Here is a 10,682-nt window from a genome sequence, read left to right as displayed (position 1 = left end):
AGGGTCGCATACACGTATAACTTTCAATGGTTGTATAATTGTCAAACAAACCTCATATAATAATCAAGCAACAAGTTGCGCTGGAACAGGAATCAGGGTCATACATAAAACACCCTACCATACTTAACATATATACATTCGAGTTATCCGCCATTATAAATAAGTCATATGTGTGCATAGCTTCATTTCTTCGTGTGCAGAGAGAGAGAGAGAGAGAGAGAGAGAGAGAGAGAGAGAGAGAGAGAGAGAGAGAGAGAGAAGGGGGATAGAGGGAGATGAAAGGGAGGGATGGAGGTGAAAGAGGGCGGGAATAGGGAGTAAGAGTAGGGTAGGAGGGAGGGAAAGGGAGGGATGGTGGTAGTAGGGGAAGGCAGGGGCGGAGTTAGAGGATGAATGGACGTCACTACTACGTCACGCCTCACCTGTTAGAATGATTGATTGATTGATTCAAAGTTTTCAGGCATCCTGACATCTGAGGAATGAGTAAATGGCTCACGCAGGTTTTTGACTTCGCAGTCAAGAGTAAACGCCATAATTAGCAGCATTTGACAATGCACAGTGATGTCAAAAATTAGCGGAGTGCGTGAAACAATCTTTGCCAAAGCACCATGCTGATCCGAGTTTTTGTTTCAAAGATATTTGCGAAAAACAGTATGTCATAGGGTCTGATATGCATAGTAGTCATGCTTATGAACGAATCTTCAAAATATTCAGCAAGGAAATCCCCAATATACCTATAAAACACAGATTTAACAAAAATATAGAATTTTTACCATCAAGGATGATTCTATTGTAAGAAATTCCTTATGTTTATTATATTTCTTGATGTTTTGATTAATTACCTTGAGAATTACAACCTTAGTATGGTCTTGTCAGCAAAACTGAACTCAAACTCTCACTTACAAGTATTTACCATGATTACCGTTTGTAGACTAACTTAGGAAGATCAGTTTCCGACCATCACTTTTTTATTCAAAACATTTAATGTTATTAAATTACTGGAAGAGCCCGCGAAAAGTTGAATTTGCTTTGCATTATGTTTACCTTACACAATTTCATGTATCATACATGAAAACTACCTACTCGAAACAATAAAAACAGCTCAAGTAATAAGACTTAATCTAAACCTCTTCCCCTTAATATAAGCTATAGGGACCAATCTTATGAAGTACTTTTTATGTTAAAACCCCTGCCATCGAGACACTTAGAAAATGGAGTAACCTAACTTAACTACCATTTTTATTTAATATATCCTTCGTCTCTCATGAACGCAATACATAAGTATAAAGATGATTGACTCCTGGTTAGATTTCTTGCAACTGACTAAGAAAAGGACTCCGCTAAAGGGAACTTCTTGTGATGACTGAGAATTAGTTATACCTTCTTATCAGAAAAAGAAGCAGTGCAAATTTCTCCGTCAAGAGTTATTCTACAACCATATCTATCACACTTTACATGGGACCTACAATGTCAATCTTAAGAAGATATCATTAATATGAATACAATGTGAAGTAGAACTACATTCTATCCTGAAGATTTTTTTTTTCTTTTCGCAAGAATAAAATCCACGTATGAAAATGCATTGAACACTGTATATTTCCCTTATAATTTATACATTAAAGATTAAATAAATATCACAAATTCGGAGTTAATTTGTATTTTTCCTAAGCATACAAACCTTAGTTATTTACATTGGGTATTACTTAAGGCGTAGCTGAAATGACAAGCCATTAGATTTTAACGAGGGTTTCCTACCCCGCGCTAGTTAGCAGGGGTAGGGGGAGGGGTAGCTTGCTACCCCTCCCCCCTCACACACCGGTGAAATGTCTCACTTCACTTAGAAGTAGGACTTAACTTGGGGGACAGGGCTGGCGGGCAAATATGTGTAAATAGCTAAGGTTTGTATGGTTAGGAAAAATACAAAATATCTCCGAATTTGTCATTTATTCCGTAACCGAAATACAAACCACGCTATTTACATTGGGTGACTTACCCCTTAGGAAGGGTGGAAAGTCCCCAGCCGTACTGGCTTTGGCTTTACCCGGGGACTCAGAATCCGAGTGAGTAGCACTCGAGAAAAGGAGTCCCTGCACCTCACAAGTTCCTTGCTCCTTGGGTTAGGACGTTCCGAATACCACCTTGTCAGGGTATGGCGGACACGACAGTATTGACTCAATACTCAGAACACAAGGAAGCATGGTTTACCTGCAGAGGTTTGAGGTCAGCTATGCAGAGACCAGGATGCTGCTTCCCCAGTAGAGGGGATGATGAAGAAAGAAGTAAGGGCCAGACATACTTCTTTCGTTCATGCAGACTAAAACCTGAAAACAATGCCCCCAACCTTCTGCTACCGGCCCAAAAAGGAGCCTGAGGTTAGACCAGCTGTTGTGTAGCCACCACAGAGCGATAGAAACGTATCAATACTCCTGTGGGTCACATCCTGCAGGAAGCGGGCTGCGAAGGTCATTAGACGCTTCCAGACTCCAGCTTGTAGCACCTGCGTCACAGAGTAGTTCTACTCAAAGGCGAGGGACTTTGCGATGTATCCAACATCGTGCTGTAGGGCGACGTGACGGGGGAGGGTCTGGATTCGGGTCGAGATGAATGTCCTTGAGTCCGAGCTGAAGAGGTATATTGTGACTCTCCCGTGTCCTTCCTGTGCTCCTAACCCGGCTGCACATGAGGACAAACAGCAGCTGTTCTCAAAGATAACTCCTCGATTCCTTTACTGGCAAGAAGGAGAAGGTTTGGGTCATCTGATACAAAGAGGAGACTCAAAATCTTGAAGGAGTTGGACCGAAGGCCCTGGACTCCAAGATTCTGAGTCTAGAAAACAACTCAGGAGCGAACCTGAATGTTGCCTTCCCCTATTCTCTTGAAAAGGCGGAGTCGTACGAGACCAAGAAGATTGCTTAAACACTGGCCGAGGCCAGAGTGAGCAGGAGCACCGTCCCCTAAGACGGAATACAATCAGAGGCCTGACGTAAAGGGTCTTAAGAAGATCTCTTAAGGGACTAAAGAGTCCGAACCATGCTCCATGGAGGAGGTCTCACTCCGACTGGGGGCAGGGACGTTCGCAGCTTCGCATGAGCGAAGAAAGGTCCAGCGGGAAGGAAAAAGTCTATTCCTTTCAGCCTGAAGGCCAGGGAAAGGCTGAGCGATAGGCTACACTGCCGAGAGCGGAAAAGAGTTTCCTCCCGCCGAAAAGCAATAACTCCGTAATTGCTGGAGAAGAGGCCTCAAGGGAAGAGGTATCTCTCCCACGACACCAACCACAGAAGACTCTCCACTTCGCCTGGTAGACCCCTGCGGATGACTATCACAGGTGACACGACCTCCGCTCCGCGACTGTAGCGGGTTGTCACTTCTTGCGGAAGCGGCGTAGTGTCTCCAGGCGTGAAGCCGAAGCGATGCAACGGCTCATGAAAGATGTTGTAGTGTGGTTGTTTGAGTAGCCTGTGCCGTGGAAGAAGCTCTCCCGGGAGTTCCGTCAGGAGAAGCAGAGGGTCCGGAAACCGTTCTGCGTATAGTCACAGTGGAGCTCTCAGGGCCATCGAAAGGTTGACAGACAACCTGGTCGTGTTGAGACCCATTCTCAACAGACCACGATGGTGGGAAGACGCAGGCGTCGATGTTATCCCACCGTCACCGGAAAGCATCTTGCCCAAGAGTCTTGGGGTCTGTGACTGGGGGGAAGAACAGCGGAAGCTTGAAGTTCCAGGCTGTCGCGATCAGGTCCCCCAGGCCAGGACTTGCTGGTTACTATAGGCCAAAGACCCCCAGGTACTCTCTATCTGCAAGGCTCTGCTCAGATAGTCGGAGAGAACATTCCTCTTCCCGGAATGAGCGAGCCGATAGTGGTATTGAGAGGACCTCGGATCATCTCAGTATCTCTACTGCAAGATGCAAAGGTACGAAAATGCGTCCCTTGCTGGTTGGAATACGCCAGTACCATGAAGTCGTCATGCACGGAGCGACTCGGCAGGAACTGTAGGATCTGTAGAGGGGCCAGACTACACCCCCTATGCCTGCCTGAATGATGGAGAGGTATCCTTCAGGTCCTGACCATAGGCCTGGACTGGAACATGGCCCCCCCCCCCCTTTTCTTTGACGAGTTCGAGAAAAGCATAAAAAATGTGGGGAAAGGACGAGATTATCCACTCCCATCAAGAGGTTCCATAGGTCAACCCCCATTGCAGATCTAAACATTCCACTGGTATCATAGGGGCCAAAAAGTCCGGTTAATCGTTACTTTGATACCACCGGAACTTGGGCCGCCTCACAGGGAACTTATCCTGAGGCGACCGTTCGGGACTTTAGACGGGACAATGCGGAAAGAGACCCAGGAAACGTTCCAAGGTAGGGGCTGAAAGCCCTGCCTGACTGAGAACAGGTACTGCGACTCTCTTCAGCCTTGCCACAGTCAACTGAAGGGAAAGCTCGGAGAAGGAGGCAACAGCTTCTGGTGTTCCTAGGCGGTCACCCATCCAAGTACTGACCAGACCCAACGTTGCTTAACTTCGCCGATCGGACGAGAAGCGGTGTTTTCAACGTGGCATGGCCGTTGACTCAATATCATGGCTATATACTCCAGATGTTGAGGCATAAGTAGAGAGGGCTCCTAGCAAATTACCATGATCCCTCACTCTTGGTAAAGACCCGGAAGCTTGTCCCGTTGTTGAAGAAGGTCGAACCCGAGTCTACCGGGGTTGACCAGACCTCCAAAAAGCGAAGGAGACGAAAGCCTGCTCCTGAGCGGCCATGAGGAAAGCAGGGAGAGTTCTCTGGGGAAAACCCTGTGATGTCGCGGCGGGATCGTCACACCGCATCTTGAGCAGGAACACCTGTAATCTAGGCTGAATTCCAAGAGCTTCCTGGAAGATGGATGGAATGGAAACTGGAAGTACCCGTCCTTCCGATCCAGGGCCTGAGGAGTCCTGCAGCCTCGTACCAGTCTGATCAACTCTGCTGTTCCACGCTGGACGAAGTTTGTTCGACAAACTTGATCAGCTGAGAGGTTAACGACGGAACTCCCATCTCAGATGCTTTCCTACGAGAAAGGATTGATTGAAGAAGCCGGGGCTGAAGCCGTCGACGACCCTATGGAGGACCTTCTCCTAAGGCATGGATCCTTCTGCCCAAATGGGCAAAACTCTTGCCGACCCCATGGCATAGAGGTTCAGTGACACTGGATTTGCTGACAGAGACCGAGAGATGGTAAGAGCAAGGCGCGAAATCCTTGACTGATCACGGAGATCGTGCAGGAGTCGGCATCGGGAATCTGTTATCTGGATGCGTAACCTTAGGCATCCCCCCAGCGAGAGACCTGCCAGGGGGGTTGCCAATCCTAGAGTTTGTGAACTCTGCCGCTCCCTCTAGGATTATGCCTCCCCGGAAGAGCCTCCCGTGCTACCTGACCCTGACAGGAGGGGACTGTTATTGTACACCTTGTCTTAGCTGCCGTAGCCGGTCCGATAACTTAGGCCGACGAGACTGAAAGAAGAGGCGTTGGAGGCCTGCAGGGTCTGGAAGAAAGCGCCTTGGAGGAGTGAAAACGGAAGTCGACTTCCTCCGCACAACAGCTGTCCATGTCTCTCTCTGTCCTTGGGCTCAAACAAGTTCTTCCCAAAGATGGAAGAGTGTCTGAGCTTGTCGACACCCATGGGTGAGACACCCGAGGGGAAGCCCTCGGTCACTGCGTCTAGATGCTCCAACATCGAGTTTGCCCGCAAGTTCGAAACTTGGCGACGGAACGCAAAGGTGCTTGAGCATGAGAGGAGGAAAGTACCTATGAACTTCCTGGAGCTTCCTTGTAAAAACCTCAGGTCGCAACCGAGAAGGGAAAGGACCTGGTAAGCCCCTTCCACGGGATGGAGAAAAGGAAGGGCTAAACCAGACATCCCTTGCCTGACGGAGAAATCTCGAAAGGAAAACTCCCTGGCAAAACCCTTCCAGGGAATGACGAGGAGGAAGGGCTAACCCAGGTTCCGGAAAGAAGAATGTTGCCCAGACCTCTCTGAAGATTCTTCCTGCTCTTGCACATGCCATGCTCTGCGTTTACGGGGTGAACACCGTGTTCTGGAAATACGCGCTCCAGAAAACTCGCCAGGCTGGCCGTGTTGCGAAACCCCGACGGGAATCGTGGTCGCAATCGCCCTGGTGCTCGCGCGATGATAAATCAATGGTTCGCGTGTGGCCGAACGTGGAAGCACCAGTGCGCAGGCACGCAGGAGCATGGACGAAAGTGCGCGAGGGAGCGCAGAAGGAGGGCGAGCGTGGTTGGAAGGGCGAGAGCTGGCGGTCGGAATCCGATAGTTCACAGGCGAGTGATGACCCGTAGGCAAGCAATGGCTACTGCAGGAATCAAGCCGGCGCTCGCGCGGTGGAACACCGTCGGTTCGCGCGTTGGAACACCGTCGGTTCGCGCGATGGAACACCGTCGGTTCGCGCGTGGGTGAACATTGGAGCGCATGTGCGCGGGCGCGCGGGCGCGCAGGCACGTGGGCGCACGGGCGAGCGCAGGCGGTAGGAAGACCAATGGCGCGTAGGCAGGCGATGGCGCGTTTGATGGGCGATGGCGCGTTTGACTGGCGATGGCGCGTTGACGAGCGATGGCGCGTCTTGGCGAGCGAAGGCCCGTAGGCGAGTGAAGGCGCGTTGGCAAGCTATGGCGCGTCGACAAGTGATGGCGCGTTGGCGAGCGGTGGTGCGTTAACAAAACGCTAGCTCGCAGGCGAAGAATCGTGCGGGCGCGTAGGAGATGACTGACGCGTAAGAGACTAGGGATGATTAGAGCGCATCGCGCTAATCAGAAGGCGCGCAGGTGCATCAGGAAGGTGAGCGCCGATGTGAGCTGTCAATCAGGCGATCCTGGACGGTCAGGAAAAACTGTTGGCGCCCATTGGTGAGTGGCAGAAAAGGGCGACCAGATGTGCGCTGGTGATTGAAGGAAGCTGGCACACAGAAGGACAGAAGTAAAGGTGAGCGCTGGCGAGCAGGAATTAGATCTACGGCAAGACTCAGCTACCGGAGATCGTGGTCCACAGCAGGCGAGTGCTAGATCGCTAGCAAGCTACCCCTCCCACTACCCCTGCTAACTAGCGCGAGGTAGGAAACCCTCGTTAAAATCTAATGGATTGTTATTTCAGCTACGCCGAAAGTAATACCTAATGTAATTAGCGTGGTTTGTATTTCGGTTATGGAACAAATGTACATTTAAAACCTTAACTGGAGACTAAATCATTCCTATCTAAACCTGTTAACATTCGGTGCTGGGTAAAATGCCAACGTTTATTAAGAAGTCGCTTAAAAATAATTTACTAATTTGGTTGGCTTGTGTTATTTTCCATTGAACCTGGAAGTCTAGGTCTCTAGACAGAAATAGTTATACTTCAGCACTGAAAGGAAAACTGTAATATCAATCAAACATACACTGTTACAGTAATCAAGGGGGTCAAATTAGTTTATGATTAATTTTGGAGCGTATGGGAAGGGAAATACTAGACTTAACAATAATCTATATTACTCTTTTTTTTTGCTAAAATGTTATGAATTTCGAGGCAATATTACAATTAGTAATTACTAGACAAGTATCATACTACATGTTTAAGAAATATGGCTCTCTATGTCCCTAAGGCAAAATGTTTAAAATATATGATCGTGAAAGTAAACTATAGAACTTATATTATATACTGCTTCGCTGATAAGATTTTTTGTGAATTTACCTTTTGAGAAGTATGACAAATTCGGAGATAATTTGTATTTTTCCTAACCATACAAACCTTAGCTATTTACATTGGGTTTACTTTTGAAGTAGCTGAAATTGACGAGCCAACAGAATTTTAACGAGGGTTAACTACCCCCGCGCTAGTTAGCAAGGGGGTAGGGGAAGGGGTAGCTTGCTACCCCTGCCCCCCACACACCGGTGAGGTGTCTCACTTCACTTAGAAGTAGGACTTGTCTTGGGGGACAGGGTTGGTGGGCAAATGTGTGTAAATAGCTAAGGTTTGTATGGTTAGGAAAAATACAAATTATCTCCAAATCTGTCATTTGTTCCGTAACCGAAATACAAACCACGCTATTTACATTGGGTGACTTACCCCTTAGGAAGGATGGAAAGTCCCCAGCCTCACTGGCTTTGGCTTACCCGGGAACTCAGAATCCGAGTGAGTAGCACTCGAGAACACGAGTCCCTGCGCCTCACAAGTTCCTTGCTCAGCAAGGAACGTTAAGCCTACATAAGTTGTGTGTGGAGGAATAGAGTGCAACTCGTCCTAGGAAGTTGACCTGGAGTCCTTTAGATGGGAATCTAGGCTAGGACGTTCCCAATACCACCTCGTCAGGGTATGGGGGACGCGACAGTATTAACTTAATACTAGGAACACAAGGGAGCATGGTTTACCTGGAGAGATTGAGGTCAGCTATGAGGAGACCAGGATGCTGCTTTCCCCAAGAGAGGGGAGGATGAAGAAAGAAGTAAGGGCCAGACATACTCTTTCATTCACGCAGACTAAAACCGGGCAACAACGCCCTCAATCTTCTGCTACTTGTCCATTAAGGAGCCTTAGGTTAGACCAGCTGTTGTGCAGCCACCACAGGGCCGATAGAAAAGGTATCGAGGCTCCTGTGGGTCACGTCCTGCAGGTAGTGGGCTGTGAAAGCTCGTTTGACGCTTCCAGACCCCAGCTTGTAGCACCTGCATCACAGAGAAGTTTCTCTTGAAGGCCAGGGACGTAGCAATGCCCCTGACGTTATGTGCCCTAGGGCAACGTGACGGAGGAGGGTCAGGATTCAAGGCGTGGTGGATGACTCTTCGAATCTCTAAGCCGAGATGGTGTTCTTGGTGACCCTCTTCTTCGTCCTGCTTGTGCTTACAAACAACGCTTGCACGCGGGGACGAACTGCAGCTGTCCTCTTCAAGTAACACCTCAGACTCCTCACTGGGCATAATAGCAGATGGTATGGGTCACTTATTACAGTACGGAGACTCGTGACCCTGAAGGAGTCGAACCGTGGGTCTGGCACTCCAGGGTTCTGAGTCTTGGCAACAAACTCAGGGACGAACCTGAACGTTACCTTCCCCCATCCCCTTGAATGGGCGACGTCGTACGAGAGACCATGAAGTTCACTAACTCGTTTGGCAGAGGCCAACGCGAGTACGAAAGCCGTCTTCCGAGACAGGTGGCGATCAGAGGCCTGGCGTAATGGTTCGAAGGGAGGTCTCTTAAGAGCCCTGAGAACCCGAACCACGTTCCATGGAGGAGGTCTCACTTCCGACTGAGGGCAGGTAAGCTCATAGCTATGTATGAGTAGAGAGTGTTCTGGCGAGGAAGAAATGTCCACTCCTTTCAGCCTAAAGGCCAGACTTAAGGCTGAGCGATAGCCTTTCACCACCGAGACCGAAAGGCGCATTACCTCCCGCAAATAAACGAGAAACTCCGCTATTGCTGGAATAGTGGCATCGAGGGGAGAGATACCCTGCCCACAACACCACAGAAGACTCTCCACTTCGCCTGGTAGACTCCCGCAGAGGACTTTCGCAGGTGGCGAGACATCCTCTAAGCAAACCTGTTGTGAAAAGCCTCTCTCCGTGAGGAGAGGCTGGATAGTCTCCAGGCGTTAAGCCGAAGCAAGACTACGGCTTTGTGGAAGATGTTGCAATATGGTTGTCTGAGTAGCTCGTGTCGTGGGGGAAGTTCTCTCGGAAGCTCCGTCAGAAGCTGCAGAAGGTCCGGGAACCATTCCGCGTGATGCCATAGCGGAGCTATCAGGGTCATAGAGAGGTTGACCGATAGTCTGGTCCTGTTGAGCACCCTTCTCATCAGACAGAACGGTGGGAAGGTGTACATGTCGATGTTGTCCCACCGTTGTTGGAAAGCATCTTGCCAGAGAGCCTTGGGGTCTGGGACTGGGGAGCAGTACAGCGGCAGCTTGAAATTCAAGGCTGTCGTGAACAGGTCCAGCGTTGGGGAACCCCACAAAGTCAGGACTTTGTTGGCTATCTGAGGATCCAAAGACCACTCGGTACTCACTCTCTGCGAAGCCCTGCTCAGACTGTCGGCGAGCACATTCCTCTTGCCAGGAATGAAGCGAGCTGATAGTGTTATCGAGTGGACTTCGGCCCACCTCAGAATCTCTACTGCAAGATGGGGATACCTGCTGTGAAAAAGTACCTCCCTGCTTGTTGATATAAGCCATTACCGTGGTGTTGTCGCTCATCACCACCACAGAGTGGCCCGCCAGGGTCCGTTGGAACTGTTGAAAAGCCAGGTACACGGCCTTTATCTCTAGCAGGTTGATGTGCAGGTACTTTTCTGATTCTGACCAAAGGCCTGAGGTCCTTTGGTTCAGAATGTGGGCCCTCCACCCTTCTTTTGACGCGTCCGAGAACAGCGTCAGGTCCAGGGGAAGGACGAGAAGATCCACTCCCTTTCGTAGGTTCTCATCGATCAGCCACCACCGCAGGTCCGCCTGTTCCGGGGGTTCTATGGGGACCAGAAAGTCCGGGGAGTCGGAGCCTTGACTCCACCGGGACTTGAGCCGCTATTGCAGGGATCTCATCCTGAGGCGACCGTTCGGGACCAGACAGGCCAGGGAGGCTAGGTGACCTAAGAGACGCAACCATGATTGGGCTGGAAGCTCTTCCCGCCTGAGGAAGGATTCTGCCACCCTCCTCAGCCTTG

General features: G+C 49.6%; 1 non-coding gene across 1 annotated transcript; it reads right to left on the bottom strand.

Moving 5' to 3' along the window:
- Window positions 1–4,450: 4,450 nt before the first annotated feature.
- Window positions 4,451–4,569, bottom strand: LOC137654868 (5S ribosomal RNA). Its single transcript, XR_011046730.1, has one exon. It is a non-coding gene; the product is annotated as a 5S ribosomal RNA (ribosomal RNA).
- Window positions 4,570–10,682: the final 6,113 nt, after the last annotated feature.

This window comes from Palaemon carinicauda, chromosome 15, assembly GCF_036898095.1.
Source record: "Palaemon carinicauda isolate YSFRI2023 chromosome 15, ASM3689809v2, whole genome shotgun sequence".
Classification (NCBI taxonomy): domain Eukaryota; kingdom Metazoa; phylum Arthropoda; class Malacostraca; order Decapoda; family Palaemonidae; genus Palaemon; species Palaemon carinicauda.
Note: the sequence above shows the minus strand (reverse complement) of the source record. Positions and strands in the feature narration are given on the sequence as shown.